The 21,363-nt window shown below is 35.3% G+C and overlaps 1 protein-coding gene across 10 annotated transcripts in view; it reads left to right on the plus strand.

Annotated features, from left to right (window-relative positions):
* usp54b (ubiquitin specific peptidase 54b) overlaps positions 1-21,363 on the plus strand; it is a 162,314-nt gene that overhangs the window by 13,691 nt on the left and 127,260 nt on the right. For 7 of the 10 annotated variants that reach the window (XM_058792735.1, XM_058792732.1, XM_058792729.1 and 4 more), the window contains exon 1: positions 19,667-19,822. The exons of 2 other annotated variants lie outside the window; for them this stretch is intronic. The gene's annotated coding sequence lies outside the window, so the exon portion shown is untranslated. Of the gene's footprint in view, positions 1-14,594; positions 14,731-19,666; positions 19,823-21,363 lie in introns of those variants that run through there. One more of the 10 variants, XM_058792727.1, reaches the window with a different exon arrangement.

Below are 21,363 nucleotides of genomic sequence, written 5' to 3' on the forward strand. Positions count from 1 at the left end.
GTCTTACTTTGATTAAAAACAAAACAAAAAAAACAAAACAAATGTAAATAGTTTGTTTTTGTAATATTTCATCAAAATGTATTCATTTGCTTGTCCATTTTATTTTAACAATAGTGGTTAATATTAAATATGTCACTTCACTTGGTAATTTCTCCTATTTTAATTTAAAATTTTTGTTTTTGCCATTATAACTCTCACTTTAAGTTAAATGTATTCTTCAACAAATCTCAAATTATCTTTGTTTCATGGGCATTTTAACAAATTTTTGTTTTTGTTTTTGTTTTTGTTTTTACATTTTACATTAAACAAATTTACCATATGGGAAAAAAAAAAAGTTTTCACATTGACCATAGCTTGAAAATAATTATTGACTTATCTGTATCAGCTCATCTTTGCAGCTGTATGTTTTTTTTTAATCAGTTCATGCATTTGTTTGGGGAATCAAATTGTCCTTGTCATTGTTAAATCCATGCCCAACGGTTACATGAATGAAAAATTTGCTAAATTAAAAGTCCTGCCCTACATTTTTTTGTCACATCTATCCCTTTTCACTCAGAAATATGTCACATTGCGGAAGCACAATGAGTTGTGAATGACAATTTACTGCGACTTAAGATAAAAACAAGCTCAAAGGAAGTAAAACCCACTGAACTGTCTGTCATGTCAATTTCTGTTCAGTTTAATTCTGTCCTGAAACAGCGTGATAAGGTTGTGTCCTTGGGAACTTTATTGCTTTCTGAAAGAACCATCTTGCTGCTCAAGTCACTGATTGTAATGAACGTGGATGTTGTTGCCATTGGACTCGATTATATAGGGCTTGTAATCAGCATCGTAGCAACTGTGATGGTATGAATATTGGAGGAAGAGATTAGTGCAATTGGAGGCAAATGACAGCAGCTGAACAAACACCTATACTCAGATAGTGCCTGTCAGAATGACCAACAATCTCAATGCACATCACCTCCCTTCACCCCGCCAACACATGTGATGCCCAGGAGAAAAGAAAAAAACAATTCCATGTGAATGGCTGTAACGAGCAATACTGAACGTGCACTAGGCACCTTTAAATATAAAAGGCATATCAAAGTGACAGATATAGATTATTGGTGATGTGCAGTAAAGCTGCCTATTGGATTGTTGAAATGACCTGATGACCTGTTGCCTGTTCGCTTATGTCAACTTTTCCTACTGAATTATGTGCAAAATACATTGAAATAATGCAAAAAGTGCAATATATGCAATAGAATTTATTATAAAACTGGTGAAATATCATGCTTATGAATATCAGTGCAGGAAATGCTTGCTCGTGGTATGCATCACCAAACATCTAAAGTGTTAGTAGTGCTGCTGTCTGAGGGACCAATGTGAAATGGAGGCATGGAGCAGACAATAAATAACCATGATCTGTTGTGTTGCATGAGCCTGTTTTTCTGCAAAGCAAGCGAAAGAAAGAGACTGCAAGAAGTCTGAAAGTGCTGGCTGGCGCAGAGCTGTGGAAGGTGTGCATGAGGCGATGGCAGCGTGCCGGGCAGGAAGAGGAGATGAACTTGGCAGACCAGAGGAGTTACTGGAGAGAAGTGTAGATATGCAGAGGGATGAGTGCCGCTAGTTGGGCAGGACAGTGAAAAATGAAGGATCAGGTGAAATGAAAACGGATTTAGCCCTTACTCTGGGATCTGCATTTTGCCATCACACTTACACTTACACACTTACTATATGCATATATGTGTCTGTGTGTGTGTGTATGGGATGTTTTATATATCAGTGCCGTAAATTAATGTGTTAACACATGCAGTTAATTTTTTTTTCTCAGTTTAACGCATTAAAAATATTTAATGCAATTAACGCAGGGGTGGATCTGGGGTTGCTTCAGTTTCTTTTTTTTCTTGATAAGAATTGCATTTATTTAGATGCAGAACGACTTTACGACCACATCAAACAGGAGATTTCAGACGTGCACATTCAGCAAGTTTCCTCAAAAACAGTCAGTTAATTCATAAGTAAACGTAAACAGTTGAGAAAGAAATCAGATGTGTGTCAGTATCCATGAATGGTGTCTTAAAATGACATTGCCTAATTTACCAGCTGCTGCCAGTGTCCTTAATGTAGAAAAAAAAGAAAAGAAAAGAAAATATACATATACAGTCAAGACAATGCAATGTTATTTTACATTTTTTATTCAGTTTCTTACTTGAACACCTTCAAACCTAAAAACCTAAAGCATTGTTTAATTTATATCTTTGTTCGCTTTTTTATTTGTGCTATTGCTTGTGTGTGTATATATATATATATATATATATATATATATATATATATTCACACACACACACACACACACACACATATCTCTCTCTCTCTCTCTCTCTCTATATATATATATATATATATAGATAGATAGATAGATAGATAGATATAATATAATATAATATATTTGTACTTACTGTATATATTTATTTAATATCATATCCATTTTTTTTGTGTAGCCTATTTATTTTGTGTACTGTGTATTTATTTATTTTCTCTGATCTGGCTCATCTGCTAAATGTGCTTCAGCAGTAGCGCAGCCCACCGCTACACTCTGATGCTCCCGGCTCTGTAAGGCCAGGCAGACTAGCGTGGCCTAGATATGAACTCATGGCTGAATTAGTGCTATTGTTACATAAGGGAGGAGGAATTAAAAGCTGGTTGTTTCATCTCGGCCCAACCTTGGACTAGGGCGATTCCAAGACCTATGAGTCCCTTCAGGGAAATAAAAAGCACACGCTGTGAAGGAACATTGTTCCTGTTTTATCTCTATTATGTGTGTAATAATCCCTGTATGTTGAATTTACATTTACTCAAGACTGCCTGGGATTTAAAGGTCTTTTGGATATTTTTGAGATGATGTGCTTCACTGTGGTGTTTACAGTGAAAACATTTTCCTTGGAGCATGACTAGCTAAATAAGACTGGACATGTTATTCTCAACCGTGGTGCTGTCAGTGTAATATTTATGCTCTCTGTCTCTCCATCCCTCCCTCTTTCCCTCTCTGCTTAGTTTGCTTCACTCTGATTTCAGTCCCTAGTTTTCTCATGGCGTGTATCAGTATGTCATGAACATGATTTTGTGCACTAGCAAAGGCCTTGATCCACTAAACATTGGGACACTGATGACTTAATTACCTGCAGCATGATTACAAGGTCACGCATTAAAATGTAGCAGGTGTTTATTAAAGCTGCAGTCCGTAACATTTTTGGTTAAAAATCATCCAAAATCAATTTTCGGGCAAGTACATAATCGGCCAGTGTCCAAAACGATCTCCTTACCTTAGCCCGATTCACAACGGTAAGCTTGTAATTAAACGTATTATTTTGATGGCAGATTGTAAACCAGAAAGGTCAGTACCATAATCATCAGTGACAACTGAAGTTTCAATAATAATAATTTGCATGGGTTGATGTTATATGAGCTAAGCGATCGTTAGATTTAATCACCGTTGGTAGAGCGATGTATTGTAATGCTTTTTTCTCAGTTGGTCAGAACAAAAGTGGTAGACATGTTACTTACTTGTTCAGATGACATATCTGGTGAAAATTCTTATACTTCCAAGATACAGAATCAGTGATTCTGAAGTACAGTGAATATCCACACTGGTGCCGTGCCAATGCACAACCCAAATAAAGATGATAATTCCGCAAATAACTGCAATTGCAGGGTTCATACAGAGATGTTGACAAAGAGGCAAGATTTATGGACTGCAGCTTTAAGAACATCACTGTATATCACACTGTTATGTTTCTTTTTTGTAGCTGTTAAAAATACAGTGCCATTATAAAATATGTGGTTGCTATTTATTTAATCACAGACAATATGCATTAATATTATCAACATAAAATGTACCAGATTTAGCCAAGAAAAAAAAAAACATAAAAGACAATAATTAAAAAGACAGCTGAGAGAGAGCTTAAAATAATAAGCTTTGTCTTAATATATTTAAAATAGAACCTCTGCACAATAGAACTCCAATAAAACAAAACAGTTTCGGTTCCCATTGATGTCCATTGTATTTAAATTTTTTTGTCCATACAGTGGAAGTCAATGTGAACCCAAAATGTTGGGTTACCTGCGTTCTTCAAAATATATGCATTGTGGTACTCTCATGAATGGTGGCAGAGACTGACCTGAAAGACAAGAAATCATTGAATAAAGTCATTATTTTTGTTTTCTTTGTGCACAAAACGTATTCTCGTAGCTTCATAAAATTAAGGTTGATGAACGACTGATGTTGCATGGACTATTTTAATGATGATTTCTGGGCCTTGAACGTGTCAGTTGCATTACTGTCTATGCAGGTTTAAAAAGCTCTTGAATTTCATCAAAAATATCTTAATTTGTCTTCCGAAGATGAACAAAGATCTTACGGGTTTGGAATGACACGAGGGTGAGTAATTAATGACAGAATTTAAATTTTTTAGGTGAACTATCCCTTTAAGATGTTTCTTTTGCTAAATGCCTTTTTTGACAGAAAAAAAGTCATACAAGTTTGAAACAACATGAGGGTGAGTAAATCATGACCTTTTTTTTTTTAATCGAATGACAATCTCACTATTATTTGACAGGTTTCACAGAATTCGGTGTCCTGAAATATTACTTGTCTTTGACCATTTAGGCTCTCTAAATGAGAAAAAATATTCTTTTAGTCAGAGGTCAGTAATTTTGTGCATAGAGTGGGAAGCAGGAAAAAAAGCATAAAAGTGCCATATTCAGCTTGTTTCACTAGGGTTAGTTTGTCATACAATAAGCAATTTTGATGGCGGTCTCTTCGTAGGTCAGGGTACGGAAATAACAGGCATAACTAAGTGTAGCGGAAATTTCAGAACAACTAACATTGCTTACTGTACCTTTAAGAAGGTGATGGCATTTCCATCATATGAATCCAGTGAGCAGCTGATGCTGTCTGGGAGCGGATGTTTCAGTGCACTGGAGTGGTTTTGACAGTCCTAAAAATACCTGACACTGTTGCTAGTGCGCTTAATAAACTAAGCAGGAATGCACCTTCTGACTTGCTTATTAAAGCAATTAAAATCGAATATGTATGCATCATTATTTAGGCTGTATTTCACCATAATGCATTGCAGCACAATCTCAGTGCTCTTTTTCTCGTCCTATCACAGGCGCAGACGGCTGACGGGTGATAGACAGCTACTGTATGCTCCTATGAGCTGCACTGCTGTCTGTGAAAATCACGTCAAGGGCGTCGCCTCAGCGTCCAAATGCATCAGTGGTGACATGCTCGGTCATGTATGATTGGGCAGAGCGGAGCGTTGTGGGGCTGTGAGGGTTGGACTGGGTAAAGAGTTATTACAGACACATTGTGAGGAAAGAGCGCAGTCTGAGAGACGTTCTCCATCGGAGAATTACCAGTGTTCATTCTCACACCCCCGTCCCTACTCTGACCTTTCCTTCTCTAATCCTGTCTGACATTTTGGGCACACGGCTGTGTGTAATTGAGGCAAAAAAAGGGAAAAGTGGGACATGAAATGCCAGCTGTTTGACTGTGTCAGGCATAGCATGCTGATAAAACAGGTGTCTGCTCGCTTATTCAGCTTCCATTTCTTTGATGAACTCAATGTGGTGGTTTTGTGTACCTTATTAAAATGTCAATTTAATAAACTCCGTTGCGCTTCTTTTGAGGCTCCTGACCCTGGCGTCCTGGCATCTGTTCAGTGCCAGCTCTTGGCATCTGGTCACATAATTGCTGCCGCAGTTTAATTGTCTAAATGTCTTTTCTCCATGCTGGGTGTCATGTGTGGTGAGCATTTTTTTTCAAGATGGCAACTGTACGTTTAAAGGTACAAAAATCTAAACTGTGTTATTATTTATTTGTTCAAAAGGTCCTATAGATCTTTTCCATGTTCATAGTGGCCAATACTTATTTTAAAAATAGTAAAAGTTGATATTGCATTTTATTTCATTATACATTCTTATGAAATTTTTAAATAATATTTTTTAATACATTTTAATAAAATGTGTTAAATTCAATTAAGTAATTAATTAATTTAATAAGGATGCACTAATTATTCTGGTAATTACGATAATCCAGTAATTATTTTCATGTTATGGCCAGTAAAGCCTGACATTACATTTTTGTCATTATTAATTTTAATTAAAAATGAAAACAAAAGCTTGTAAATTTTAATAAATAGAAATAAATTAAATGTATTCAAATAAATGTATAAATTCAGTAGGGATGCATTGATATAAAAATTCAATAGTTATTTTAATATATTATTGCCAGTAAAGCCTGCTATTTAATTTATATATATATATATATATATATATATATTTTTTTTATATATATAAATTTAAAAACAAATACATTTATAAAAATAAACTCTGAAATTAAATTAATAACTTGAAAAAGAAACTGCAATAATGTGAAACTGAATTATAATGTAATTTTATAATATAAATGTTATTTTATTTAAAAATGATATTTAAACATTTTATTTAAAAATGAGATTCTTTAAGAGTGATAATAAATTATCAGTGTTTTTAAAGCTTAACGTCAAGTGACAGCAAAGGCAATCTAAATATGCATAGGGGAAATGTACAATTACATATGCAATGTGATACTGATTTAAATGTGCATCCCATTTTGCCCGTGTCATTCTAGGTGTCTTCCTTGGAAAGACTGCTTTGCCTGTTCACCTCATTCCATTTTAATCACAGGTCACGTATTGACACACATTATCTGCTGTCTTGGCCCTGGGAATTCCCACAGTGCAGATCTTTTTGTCTCTCTCCTAAATCTTGTACATATTTAACGGCTAATTGTTCCCGTGGGCGCATGGCAAAAGAGGGACAGTGATGGATCAACCAACCAAAATGTTTTGGACTCAGCTTGTCTCTGCTAATATAGCCATTAAATTATTTGTGCATGCGTATCGCACATTAAGACCCTGACTGCTGGAAGGAGGCCAGCCTCCAGCCGTATAGAAGGAGCAAGTCGGGAGGGACGGGTGTTTGTCAGAGACAGTGAGACAGAAATCAGGAGAGGGCTCCCAGAAGGCCACTCTGCAGTGCAGTGCTGGGTGATGGATGAAAGGAGCGTTTGGAGGGATAGATGGCCTCCTAAGATTTGGATTTGCTCCAAATGCTCTCAGAAGATCCCTCTTGCCTGTGGTGTCTTGCATTTTAATGCACATCAACAGGAATTACAAATTTAATCTGCAAGTTGCTTAAGGAACTCATTACCACCTTTGCATTGGTGTATTTTTCTTTGTAAATCCACGAGTCTTATTGCAATACTATACCTTCAGCATTCCATACCATTATTGTCTATACCAGATTTGATACCACAGCAAAAACGAATATGCAAATAAACAGTAAAAACAATATTTTTTATTTTTGTTTAAAATAATGTATTTATAAGATTTTTGATTAATATTATCAACATAACACAATGTGACAGGCTGTATATCTGTAGATCCAGTGTTATATTAGCATAATTAAGATACTATTATAGTTTTTATTATAAATTTTTGTATTTTTGTTGTCTGTTTTTGTTATTTTAGTAGTTTCTCTCTCTCTCTCTCTCTCTCTCTCAATATATATATTTATTGTAATTTTTTAATTTAATTGATTTTTTTTTCCATTACTTATGTTAGTACATCAAGGTAAACTAAATAAAAATGAGAAAATTTGCCCTGGCAACTAACTGAAATTGTATTTAATTATTATTTTTTAATTTTAGTTAAATATTACATTAATTTTATTTCAAGTAACGTAAATGTTCTGAAAATAGTTTTAATTTTAGTTTCAGTTTTAGTTAACTGTAATAACCATGCATATATCCTGTTTATGTTGTTTTACTTTCTAAAAATATAGACATTTTAGCATTTAAAATATTTTATTATAAATATATTGAAATATTTAAAATGTAAAATAAAATATTAACAAAGTCCATATAATATGTCCATATTTGCGGCTATTAAAATTATGGCTGATAATGATCATTTGATATTTTCAGTATTATTAAAATTTCATACTGTTGAAAAATAGAGAAAAAAGATTGATACATTTAAAAATGAAACACTAAAAACGAAAATTATTTATTTATTTTTATGTTTATTTTAGTATCATCTTGGTACCAAAGTATCGTCCTTCTGACATCCCTAAAATGTACGCACAAAGTTGACTTGGCGCATAGACATTAATTTGAGGGGCTTTAATTGCAAGGTACCAGGAGACTGCAGTTCCTCCTGAATTTGTTACTCACTGTCCTCATGTGGTCTGGCATAAAGTGGTCATTCAAATGCATGCGAAACCCAGTGTGGTCATCAGGGAGATCTTTGTTTCTCATCACTCGCTTGTTGTTTCACCCCATGAATCACACATTGTGCAGGTCTCTGCGGTGTCACTGACCTGCACCAAACCCGTTTACTGTCAGCCATTGTGTCTGTTTTTCCATCCTCCGTCAGAAAACAGAGGAATTGGCTTAAAGGAACACGACTACATGATAAGCAGTTTGATTTTGAACTTTAGAAGGGCCTTAGTGTTGTACAGCCACAAAGGATTTTAGAGTGTTCAGATCGTCCACCGTTTGTCATATCCTCAGATTACGAGGGCCAGTGACTTTGACTCGGAGCGTTTCTGTGGCTGTTCCATCTACGGTATATTTGTGAGGAACAGTCTGCTATCTCTCTCTTCCTCTCTGATGACTTGATAGTGTGTGCCAATGCCTTTTGAGGAGTGTTTAGTTTAATTAGTTCTGACTGTTTTAGATAAATGCTTGGATCAGAGAAACTGAAGCTACAGACCGCTCATGAAAAAAAGTGATCAAAAGGGGCCCTGCAATTTTTACGAGTCTCCCTTCATATTTGTGCCTTTGAGCTGTTTAGATAATGAAGGCAATGAAGAAATTGTGATCTAAGTTCTGTTCAGTTTGAAGACCCGGGTTCAAATCAGGTCCCTTTGAGGAGATGATAAGTGGGAGGGATGGACCATTATCAACTAAAATGTGCTTTTAATGATATGTGGTGTCGTTTAGGCAGAGGAATCCCAGGGCAGAGGGGTTTATTCTCTGATTGTATGAGCGCTAACTCACTGAGCTTTCTCATGCATATCTCCCACAGTCAGCTTAGTGTGATATGCTGAAATTTATGCTGCGTTGTTAAATAGTGATAGGCTCTTTACTCCTCCGCTTGTGATATTACATTATTAGGCTGGATTTTCATACCGGTGATACACGGGCCTAGTGCATTTATATTAAAAATATATGGGGAAATGACTAAATTTTTTAGTGGTTATTAAATCTTTTACTCAAAGAAACCATAAATTCAAGAACCAAGAAGATGGAAATGTTTAGTTTTAGAAATAAACCAGTAAAAAGCTAGTTTAATTAATCAAAAGATGTTGTCCAAACTGTTTTTGGCTAAATTAATGCTACAATATTTTATGATATTAATTTATATGCTGTAGTATAATACATATTAATAAACAACAGTAATATTTACCTACATATTTACTTTTACATATTTAAATATATTTATATAGCAATATTTGTCTACATATTTTTATTTGAAATAAATAAATATATATATATATATATATATATATATATATATATATATATATATATATAGGTAAACACACACTGAAACATTTACCTATTTTTATAAATGTAATATATAGATACGTATTTCTGTGTAAATATATTAAATATATACAAATATATAGTTTTGCTATATGTAATATTGCTATATATTAATATATATATATATATATATATATTAAATAACAGTATATTTAGCTAGATATTTTATATTATTGAATCTTACTACATAAATATTTACCTACATATTACAAATATAAAAAAGTAGGTAAAAACTGCAATATAAATATTTAAATAGATGAAAATATATGTTTATATTGCAATTTTTACCTACACTTTTATATTTGTAATGTGTAAAAAAATATATAGAAATATATAAAAATATACAGGTTCCCTAAGAGCATCAGTTGTATGCTTTGGATATATATTACATCATGTGTACATTGTTGAAGGCTGTTCCATTAACAAGGCATTATTTATTTATTTGCCATACGGGTGGCCCAATAGCGGCCACCTCATCCAGCTAGAGCTCTTTGTTGGATCTCTCCAAGGCTTTCATGAACCCAGCCCAGCAGTAAATCTTCCTCTGCCCAGCTCCGCCATACTCTCCCAATCAATAAAAGATTACTTCTCCTCCTCTCGCACTGAAAATGCATTAGCTACTTCCTCATAAAGCACATTCTTCTTACGTTTCGCCACTGCCTTTATATCATTACCGACTCCAGAACTAATAGAGAACATAATTTGAATCATGAGTGGGTATGTAATTTGATGAAAGCAAATTGCAGAGAATCAGAGTATTATTGTATTTTTTGCCAGTGTTGCTCCGGGCATCGCATTTGTTCCTCTCCTTCTTGTGAGTCATTCTGCAGATTAAAAAAATGACAGGACGCATGGAAGTAACGAATTCAAGCGTATTATCTATAATCACGCATATCAGACCTCATTATTGGTGCCAGTGTCCCCTACATCAAAAAAGCAACAATCAAAATAATGTCCCGCCTTCATGTCATTATATTAGCTCTAATAATAAATGTGACAAAGCCTTCTGTGTGAGTTCTCTGTGACGACGCACTATTGGTCCGTGAAGTGTCCGTTTAATTTAAGCCCACGCCTTCTTTTGTGAGTCAGAGGCTGAGTCACTTTGGTCCTCGGGGACCTACAGTCATCAATATGCATTAGCAGCACCTTGGCGATCTGCTCCCTCTTCTGTGCTGAATCTGCGAATTTGGCTCTCACGTCCCAGACACTGTGCAGGGCCATTTAGAGGAGATAAACAGAACAATTCAGTTTTATTCATTACATAAGCAAGCTGGATCCCACACACAGATGTATAAAACATGATCTTTTTTTAATCATGTTAATCTGGTAAACCCGGTTTCAAAGGAACTGTCCGTAAAGTGATTTTTTTTTACATTGAATAAATTGTACCTGCAGGAATTATGTTTATATTGCATGACCAGTTAATTCTCCTAGAAAGTAGCTCCACCTTAAATGTTGTTTGAAAGTATATGTGTTGGCAGTTGTCACATTTTGCAGACCCCGCCTACGACTGTTGACGGACACTGCCATATTAGCAGAGACCCTGCCCTATTTAATTGTTTGGGTCATATTAGCAGTATAGGTACTGTATATTACGCTGCTGTCACTTAATACACCAATATAATATAAAAATGCAATTTCTTTTTTTTGTAACTTGTGTTTTTAACATAAACTTGTGTGTATTTGACAGTTTAAGCGCAATAAGACATGAAAGAGATTACTTAATTTAGTACTCGCATGCCATGTGACAGCCACTTTCTGTGCGCGTGCTTCAGATGTGTGCGCTCAGAAAATGGTATATAATAAGTTTAAACTGATATGGCTTTAACCCTTTCACACGTGAGTTTAAAATATTCTAGCTGAGCCCCCAGCGTGAGTTTTTTCAGGCGACCGCTATTTTAGAATGTATGGCCTTATTGTTTCCATGGCGATGCGTCGTGCTTGTCATGTGACACACCGCAGCCACAATAAAGCTGTATGACACATGGGTCGCTTTTATTTTGTTTTTCCTTTTTTTATTATTAATATTCACAAACATAATCACTATATCATGAAATATCTGATATTCCGATTCTGAAATATGTGCAAGTAAATGTATTTGGTAGTTTAAATACTTTTATAATGACCGTGTTAGTTGAGCTATACTGGGAGATGGGCGCCGCCATGTTCGTTCGCAATGAATCCGATTTACAACACGTAAATTCATCCTCTCCTCCCGAAACACGTTAAAGTAAGTCTCCAGTAAACTGGGAGAAGAGCAGAGTAAACTTAAAAGTAGGGCTGCAACTAACGATTATTTTAATAATCGATTAATCTGTCGATTATTTTTTCGATTAATCGATGAATCTGATTTTTTTTTTTTTTTTTAAACAAGAAAAGCATTCATTTCCAACCCTTTATTCAAAAACAGAACAAAAATCTTTAGAAAGTGCACAAACATGTTGCTCCTTGAACATCCCTGAGCTGTTATAATAATAATAAAATAAAATAAAAATGGACTAACACAAAAAACATACACATGTATACTTTACATCTGCCAAATATATACACTTTTTTTTTTAAATAAAGTGCCACCTGAGCTGCCAGAACAATAAATAATTTATAAAAAATAAAGAACAATACAAATCAGAAAATTTTACAGGATTTGTTTGAATGTCAGAACTTGTTCTCTACACTACACTGCAGACGCACACACTCGCAGACACACACAATTTTGCAGACGCACACACTCACAAACTCTCACACTGACACACACACACTCTCTCTCTCTCTCAAGTTCACTTGAAGCTTATTCATTAAATTATTACCATCATTGTAGTAAGTGCAAGGTTCATTTATACACCACATTTGAACACAGCTTAAGATGACCAAGTGCTATAAAAGAACTTTAAAATTAAATTAAAAGTAAATTAAAGTACAACACACAAATATATTTGTCAATAATAACCTATATGGGACAAAGCACAGAATATACACTGCAAAAAATGCTTTTCTGACTTAGTAGTTTTGTCCTGTTTTCAGTCCAAATATCTAAATATTTTAAAATCAAGATACATTTACTAGACACATGAAATAGCATAAGAAATTGTCTTATTTTCTGAAAAAACACCTCAAAATTAAGTGATTGTTTGCTTAAAACAAGCAAAATTATCTGCCAATGGGGTAAGAAAAATAATCTTAATGAGATATAATCTCAAACAGAAGTTTTAAGCATCACTTAATTTTCTCATGCCATTTTTTAGATATTTGGACTGGAAACGAGACAAAATTACTAAGTAAGAAAAGCTTTTATTGCAGTGTAGCTATACATGACAACAGATTGAAAATGAATGGTCCAAAAAGGCGAGTGAATAAAACGTGTCTTTAGTCTTGCAATGTAATTGCGTTGCGAAAAGCGGAGATCTGTCTCCAGGCTGTGCGCGGTGCGTCAGTCTGAATGGAGGCGGGGTGAAGTTACGAGGTTTCGCTGAGAGCTTGATGATCCAATGGCGTTACAGTTTTACTGACAAGCTCTTTTAATGCTTATTATTGGTTAACTATTTTTTAAAACCCTCTGATTTAAAATAATAATAACTCAAGTTTGGATAATTTTTCACAGCACCTGACTGGGCTAGGGTATGGCAACTGCCATACTCTGCCATACGGAAACGCCGCCCCTGCTCCCGTGCCATGCCATGTCGCTTTTGCATATTTTGCAGTTAACACACTTTTTCTGTTTATTTAGTGTGAAATGCTCCCACACCTTGGATGACTTGGGTCGCACGGATTTCTCTGCCTCCGCCATGTATCTTTCCTCTACCTCCGCTCGTTTTTTTTATTTTTTTATTTTTGCTCCGCCTGTCTATGAGGCGCCGAACTCTGCTAGCATCCGTGCGCGAGAGAGACCGAGTGTGTTCACTCCGCTCCGCGCTCAACTAAAGTTTTTTTTTTTTTTTAAATAATCAAACGTCTCCGCGTCGCGCGACACAACGAATCGATTATGAAATTCGTTGCCAACTCTTTTAGTAATCGATTTTTATCGATTTAATCGATTCGTTGTTGCAGCCCTACTTAAAAGTTATCTACACAATCTGTATACGATATAAATAAAACATGTTGTCAGATTATATTTGTAAGGATCATTATTGCTGCTTCCATAGACATCAGTGCATATTTTACAAACTATAAATGCATGGTTTTGCTAGTACTTATGTGTATTTAACTGTCTGAAACCTAAAATATATGGTTGAAAACACTGAATATTTGGTCCAATCTGGCTCCGCACCAGCCAACGCGCGAAAGCTGATTTGAATTCAGCAGTTGATGACGTGACGCCCTTAACGTTCTAATCACACCGGTGTGCTCGTATGCTTCAGGGAACAGCCAAGACTGATCACACCGGTGTCATCGTACGTGTTAAAGGGTTAAAATGCATGATTATAGCACGATAATCAAAACTAAGCAGTTGTTTTTTGACAGATTATTTGAGGTACGAGCTGTAAAGGCACAGCCCTATTCTGGAAAAGGGGCGGGGAGCAGCAGCTCATTTGCGTTTAAAGATACATGCATGAAAACAGCCTGTTTCTGCTTCCCCTCAAAATAGACATTTTCAAAATGATATAATAAATAATCTGTGGGGTATTTTGAGCTGAAACTTCACCGACACTTTCTGGGGACACCTAGGGCTTGTATTACATCTTATAAAAAGGGGCATAAGAGATGCCCTTTAAGGCCCCACTCAAAGTGAAGTTCCTTTACGTTCTTTATTTAGTGGTAGAAAGAAGTTTGAAATACCTTGGTAGTGGTACATGTTACACTGTTAGCGGTACACTTTATACAGTAGATGTTGATTGCTTTAAAACAAGCAGCTTTACAGTATTAAACTTGACCAAACAGTGTCAGTCTCTTTCAATAAGAATTACAAATTCAGTTTCTATTATAAAGCAGCTCTCCATTGTGTTCATGCTTTTACACACAGATGTCTGACCTCAACAGACTGAACAGAACAAATGAACCAGACTGGATTTCCACGTCTGTTATGTAATCGCCATGGACCAATAACAGTTCAAAGGTGTTTACCAGCTGGAGCTAACTTTTATGGAAAGTTTGCATTGGTAAGTGGTTTCAAATTCCCCAAATTCTCCAAACTAACTTAATTTTGTTAAAAATGAAACACACTAGTTCGCTTCGATTTCTTCGATTTTGCTTAGTTTATTGGGACATTTAGAGATTAAATAATAAACTTTTTCTGTTTAATTCATTTTCTTCTTTTGCAGTGAACCCACTGTCTAGTATATATTTATGCATTTTTATTCAAAGAAACTTACGTTGCATTCAGGTATACATTTTATTAGTTGATGCACTCCCTTGGTATTGAACTTTGGCTTTGAAAGCACCATGTTTTACTGTTTGAGCTGTTTAGTGTTTTTTGATTTTATTTTTTATAAACAAACAAACTTACAGATGAATTGACAGCATTGCCACAGTTGAGAACGTGTTAAGAATAAGGACTTGTTTGGAGCATTTAGGGGACCATTATTTCCAAAAGCTCAGGCACTGTTAATGCCCTTTTGCTGTACAAGACATAACATTGTTCAGGATGCTTAGACTCCTTGTGGCATTTACATGCTTTTTAGAACTTCACTTGACTAGGGCAGAGGTTGTTTCATGTTGTTTTTAGTTGCACAGAACCCTTGAAGAAACATGTTTGGTGTTTGGACAAAAACTGTAGCACAAATTCCTTTTTTTTTCATGTATCTGTTTAGTTTTATTATTATTATTTTTTAAACTTAATCGGTTGTGCCCAGCTTTTCCATCGTCCACAATGACAGCTACTCCCATAAAGAGTCATCATTCATATGGCATGCTTAATTCATTATGTGGATGTACTAAATATTGACTACATTGTCAGATTTCATCCTTAAGATTTGGTTTGAGTAAAACATGGGTAGTGTGAACAGAGCCTTAGTGTCTAAAGCTCAAATGCATGACTACAGCTTCATTTATTATTTTGAATCCCTTTTGCTCTCTTACTTCCAAGTACACACACAGATGGGCACAGTGTGATGGTGGCATTGCCATGTGAATCAGTTCTTAGGAGGTTACATCAGAAGAAGAGCAACTTTGTGAGTTGGGGTTGTCACGATTATAACATTTTGACATTTATTTAGTAATTTAATTAGAATTTGAAGTGCAGATCAAACAAACACGATCAGGCGATTATGTAATGATCACAACAGGCCTAGTGTGTTTGTTAGTGTAGGATTACTAAAGACTTTAACTTTTTCTCCTCTGAAAAGCATTTTCATTTCAGAACTTCTCCTCAGAGAGAAAACTTTCTATGCAAATGCATCCATTGAGGAGTTTGTCATTCTCAGACATGTTTTGTCATCATCGCTCGCTACAAATATGATTATCACCAAAGCAGATAATGACTTGGATTAGCTCAGGCTTTTGTTTGGATAAGAATATTCATGGGCATTTTTAAACTAACGCCAAACATTACACTCCATCTGTCCTACTTAAGAAAAAACATCAGATTTGTGTCCCGTACAGCTCCAGTATGGCGTCAGAAAGCTCCGTCTGTACCATCAGTAGAGTCCACAGCATAAGACGTCATCACTTTGACTTTCGTGACCGCTTCATTGCTTCTGTGTGTGCCGTGTTCCTACTTAAACGTGGCTTTCTCCATCTCTCTGGCTCAGATTCAGGTCACTCCCTATAACACAGATGGTGCCGAGCCTCAGTGATGGATGCTGGAGTATCAGGCGGTTCCGCAGAGCAGAGAGATGCATGTGGAAGTCTTTATCGTAGCAGCCGATTGGCAGTTCATCAGAGCACTGCAGCCTCTTGCAGTAACTCATAGCTGGGCATTTCGTCCTTATTCTTCTACAGCCGTTCTCTTGTCTGATACATCTTTAAAGCAGACGCAGTGTGTTCTCCAGTTTGCCTGTGGGGGATAGACCTGCAGAACGAGATGCTTCATGGGAAAAATAATCTTCGGAGTGTGATAAATTCCTGCTGCTTTTTGCCTATTCAATGATATTCAGGTTACGTACAGTTTCTACCAGTCAGAGACCTTGAATTTCATTTTCCCAGTTTGTAAATCTTCTCAAAAACATTATTTTTTGACTTAGTTTTTTGGGTTACGCAGTATGAATTGGCAAAGCAATATACATGTGTGTGTGTGTGTGTGTACCCTAGTAAAAAAGAAATATATTTAAAATACACAGTTCAAATCTATTACAAATTTACTGACATATTGCTCAAGATTTACTGATAGAAAAATTCTAGTTAAACTTTATTTGGAGTATTACTTGTGCACATTTCTTAATATTAAGCCTAAAATGTGGTTCAATGTCACTATTGATGAGGATTGCATGATCTTTAAATAATATCGGTCTTTAAATGCAAGATATTCAAAGTGTGCCTTAAGTGTACTTGCAATAGTTCCACTTTAGCACAATCAAATATACTTCAGTATATCTTTAGTTGGACTTCAGCACTGCCTCTGCACAATTAAAGTGCATTAAGTACAAAATTAGTTGTTTCAATTTAGCAGACTTTAAGTATAGCAGTGTATACTAAAAGTACAATTGCAGGGTATTTTTATCAATCACGTAAATATGTAAATGTATTTGTAATATACTTAGCATGAAATAAATGTATTTCAAATACATTTTAGTGTATGTGTGTATATTTCATGCTAAGTATATTACAAATACATTTACATATTTACGTGATTGATAAAAATACCCTGCAATTGTACTTTTAGTATACACTGCTATATATATATATATATATATATATATATATGTATATATATTTGACAATAATAATAATAAATTATAAAAAATAAATAAAATTAATATACCTTAGTGAAAAAAAAAAAAATATATATATATATACATTTAACGATAATAATAATAAATTATACAAAAAGTAAAATTGTAAAAAAGTAGAACTGTATTGGAATTATTATTATTAATAATAATAATAATAAAAATTATGTTAATGTTAAAATTCAAAATTATTTTGTACTTATTATTTAAATTATTATTCAAAATAATGATCATTTATACCAAATAAATAAGTAAAATGAAAATAAATGCAAATTAGTATTAGTATAGTAACATATTAGACAATTGCAATAACAATTTGGTGGTATTATTATTATTATTGGAAGAAGAAGAAGAAGAATATTCTTTATATCAGTTAACAGACGTTTCAACAGAAACAATGTTAGCAATTAGAAAATGTAAATAATGTTCTACAAAATAGAACCCTCATAGACAAGTACACAAACAGGTACAAGTACATAAACATATGATCACAATTGTTAACGTTGCTTGCAGTTTTTACCTTTTTAGCGGGAAGTTTTACAAGACACACACACACACACACACTTACGTCACACACGCTCCTGCTGTGTGCCAATGCCACCCTGGGCTTTTGCCACTGTTAGGACGGAGGAGAGTGGCTAGAAAATGGAGTGTAATCACACTCTCTGTGGACACAGCAGGGGTGAAAGAAAGTGTTAGGAGACTCATACACATACCATCTCAAGTTTGTATGCACCATCATACACACTAGGGATGTGAAATGACTAGGTTTCAATATCAACTACTCTTCTGTGAGTTCTCCTTATGACTAGTTAAGAATAGTTGTCGTATGAATTGCCGTAACGGCAAGTTACTGTAAATGTAATAAATGTATATGAAAAATGGAATATCATGATTTGATTTGAGGACCATGTTATTCAATATATTTGTTGATATTGATGGTGCTTTCATAAAATATTGTCTTGGCAGCATTACCTTCTCTCACCTTCAATGCCCACATCAGTTCACTTGCCAAAACTGCATTTTTTTCCTTCTCCGCCACATTGTCTCCACCATATTCTTAGCTTGAAAGTTGAGTCTATGCCTTCATAACTTTGTTATTAATGCTTGTACAATTTTTTTTGCCACTTTATCAGTTCATTTTAGTGTTGTCAAAAGACCCGGTACTTCGGTACCAAGTCGGTACTAAAAAAATGAAAACGTCACGGTACCAGGTTTTTTTTAAGTACCGGTGGTACCGAGTACCCGGTCAACCCGGTTCTTGACGCGTACGGCCCTATGATTTCCACGATGTAGAAAACGCGGACGTAATCTCGGAATCCAGTTATAAAAACGGAATTCACAGTTTAGCACGGAATGTCACAGAATTTGTCAAAGTTTGGATGAATTAATCAAAAGTAGGTCATTACACTTAAATCAAATCGCAACACGGACTAGTAGCCTATCTGTAAATATTAAGCCGCAAAAGTCGATTTAAATATGAATCACGCTCGCGGTGATTTCAGCATCTGCCATCTCAATGAAGACATAAATACATAAACAACATCTACAGAACTGCTCTGAGAGTCACTTCACGAGCATTTTACCGTTTCATTTGAGTAAAACCAGCATCATATCATATAGCTACACACAGAAATTTAAAGGTATTCACGGCAAACCGTCAAAATAAAAGTTTATCTTAAAGACATTGTGCCAGAAATTTATTACTATTATTTAGTAGAATGTATGTGATACTATTACTACTGTTGAAAAAAAAATATATATATATTTATTTTTAAAGAAATCACACAATACTTCTTCCACATTTTAATTTTAATAGTAAATCCCCTTTATTTACCAAAAAAATAAAATGTGTTTAAATTTAATTAATTAAAAGACAAATCAAATTTGGGTGAAACTTGTTTACTGTTTTTCATACTTTTATTACTTGCGGAAAAACTTGAAACACAATTTAAATAAGTATAAAGAATGGCATTGATTTTTGTACATTTTATTTTTGTTTGACTTTATTATAAAAAATAGTGTGTTTTTTTTAATTAGCATTTGGTACCGAGAACCGTGGATTTTCACTGGTATCGGTACCGAATACTGAAATTTTGGTACCGTGACAACCCTAGTTCATTTTACTTTTTTTTTTCTTCATATTTATCTAACTCCCCCCCCCCCCCCCCCATCCATTATACACTCATACAAATATCAGTCATTTTGTTGAGTCAGCTGACCACTGGCCAACATATTCAAATCCTGGCTTAATATAGCTGTAAATGAAGAGGAAGAATGTCATTGCTCTGGATGATTATGTTTGTCTTTTGAGGTTCCATTTGGGATGTTCGAAAGCTGGTTTGGAACCATCTATTCTCCTGAGGTAATTTATTCAGTTTGTTTGTGTGCTTGTTAGTGTGTGTCTGTAACATGACTCTGAGTGGATCCCATTCCACTTTCGGCTCTTTTTGAGAACACTTTGTCTCCTTGTATCCTGGAGTTCCTCTCTGGTGGAACATGGTGTGTATATCTACTGTACAGCACTTTTCCATCCTACTTTGTGCCGTTAGGAAGTGATTATTATGTGAGCGGTACCAAAATGCTTCTTTTTTTGTTGTTGTGAGGCTCTCTGTCTGTTCCGTAAAATTGACTTAGCTGAAAGTCCTCACTATTCTCTTCAGCTTCCCTCCATCATCTCTTGTTTTTTTTGGTGTCCTCTTTGAAGTTCCTGGTCCTGAGGCGACATGGGGCGCTCCGTTATTTAATGTGTCTGCTTTCACGTGGTGTCTCTGAAAAAGAAGAGAAGGAAAGTCCGTGCTAATTTTTCTTTCCCTGGAGAAGCCGAATAGTGGAAATAGTCGTGCTCGGATGGTAAGAGGTGACTGCGAGTTTAATACTGCCCCGCCGCTGTCACAGGGGGACGATAGCTGAAATGGGATTCGCAACGGGAGCCGCTGATTACATAAAAATATTAACGCCACGTTAATACAATTAAACGGCCGAGCCTTAAAGCCCCACCAGCAGATGTTTGTGCTATTTTTGCTTTGGTTTGCTGCCATAATAAGTAAACAGGAAGAATACTTTATGATTAGACAGAAAAAGAGGAGAGAATGGCAAAATTGTGAAGAAAAAGGCAGCCTAAAGCTCGTGTTTGCTCTTGGCGTGTGTGTCTATCCCCTGAAGCGCACTTTACCACAGCAAAATTGAATTGAATGACAACAAAGCCTTTAAAAGGTCCCTTGAAATGAAACGGCTTTGCTGGCATCTAAACTCCTCAGTGCTGGCGGCGTTTACGCTGGTCTAGGTTTACCCGCCGGCCGTTCTCGCCCACGCCTCCTCTGCGGATCAGAGATCCTCCTGGCTTTGTAACGAGCGGAGGAGAGGAGAGTCCCGCAGCATGTGAGGAGAAGAAAACTGCTTTCTTCCAGCAGCAGTGTTTCCTTAGCAGGGCTCAATAGTAATGATGGACCAGTGGTGTGGGGTCAGTATGAGAGAGTTGTGGGCCAGTTGGTGAATTTGTCAACAGCCCTGTTGGACCAGTGCTGAAATGTCACAAAATTTTTATTGAATGTGTTTTTAAGCCTTGCAAATTAAGTTATCTGTCACGTATGGAACATAGAAGTCGTAAATAATGCTGATTTAAACTTGTCAGTAATGTTATCTAGCTGCCTAAAATAGATGAGGTGAAATTAGTGAATGAGTTTATGGCCACTAAGATTATTCTGTACACAAAAATAGTTTATTCAGCAAGGATTCATAAGTTGTTCAGAAGGGACAGTAAAGACATTTATGAAGTTTAAAAAAGATTCCTGTTTCAAATAAATGCTGTTCTTCTGAACTTTCTAGAATTGTGAAAAAATGTATCATGGTTTACATCAAAATAAATGACAATTTAAAATGCACTACCAGTCAAAAGTTTTTGAA

This window comes from Onychostoma macrolepis, chromosome 12, assembly GCF_012432095.1.
Source record: "Onychostoma macrolepis isolate SWU-2019 chromosome 12, ASM1243209v1, whole genome shotgun sequence".
Lineage (NCBI taxonomy): Eukaryota > Metazoa > Chordata > Actinopteri > Cypriniformes > Cyprinidae > Onychostoma > Onychostoma macrolepis.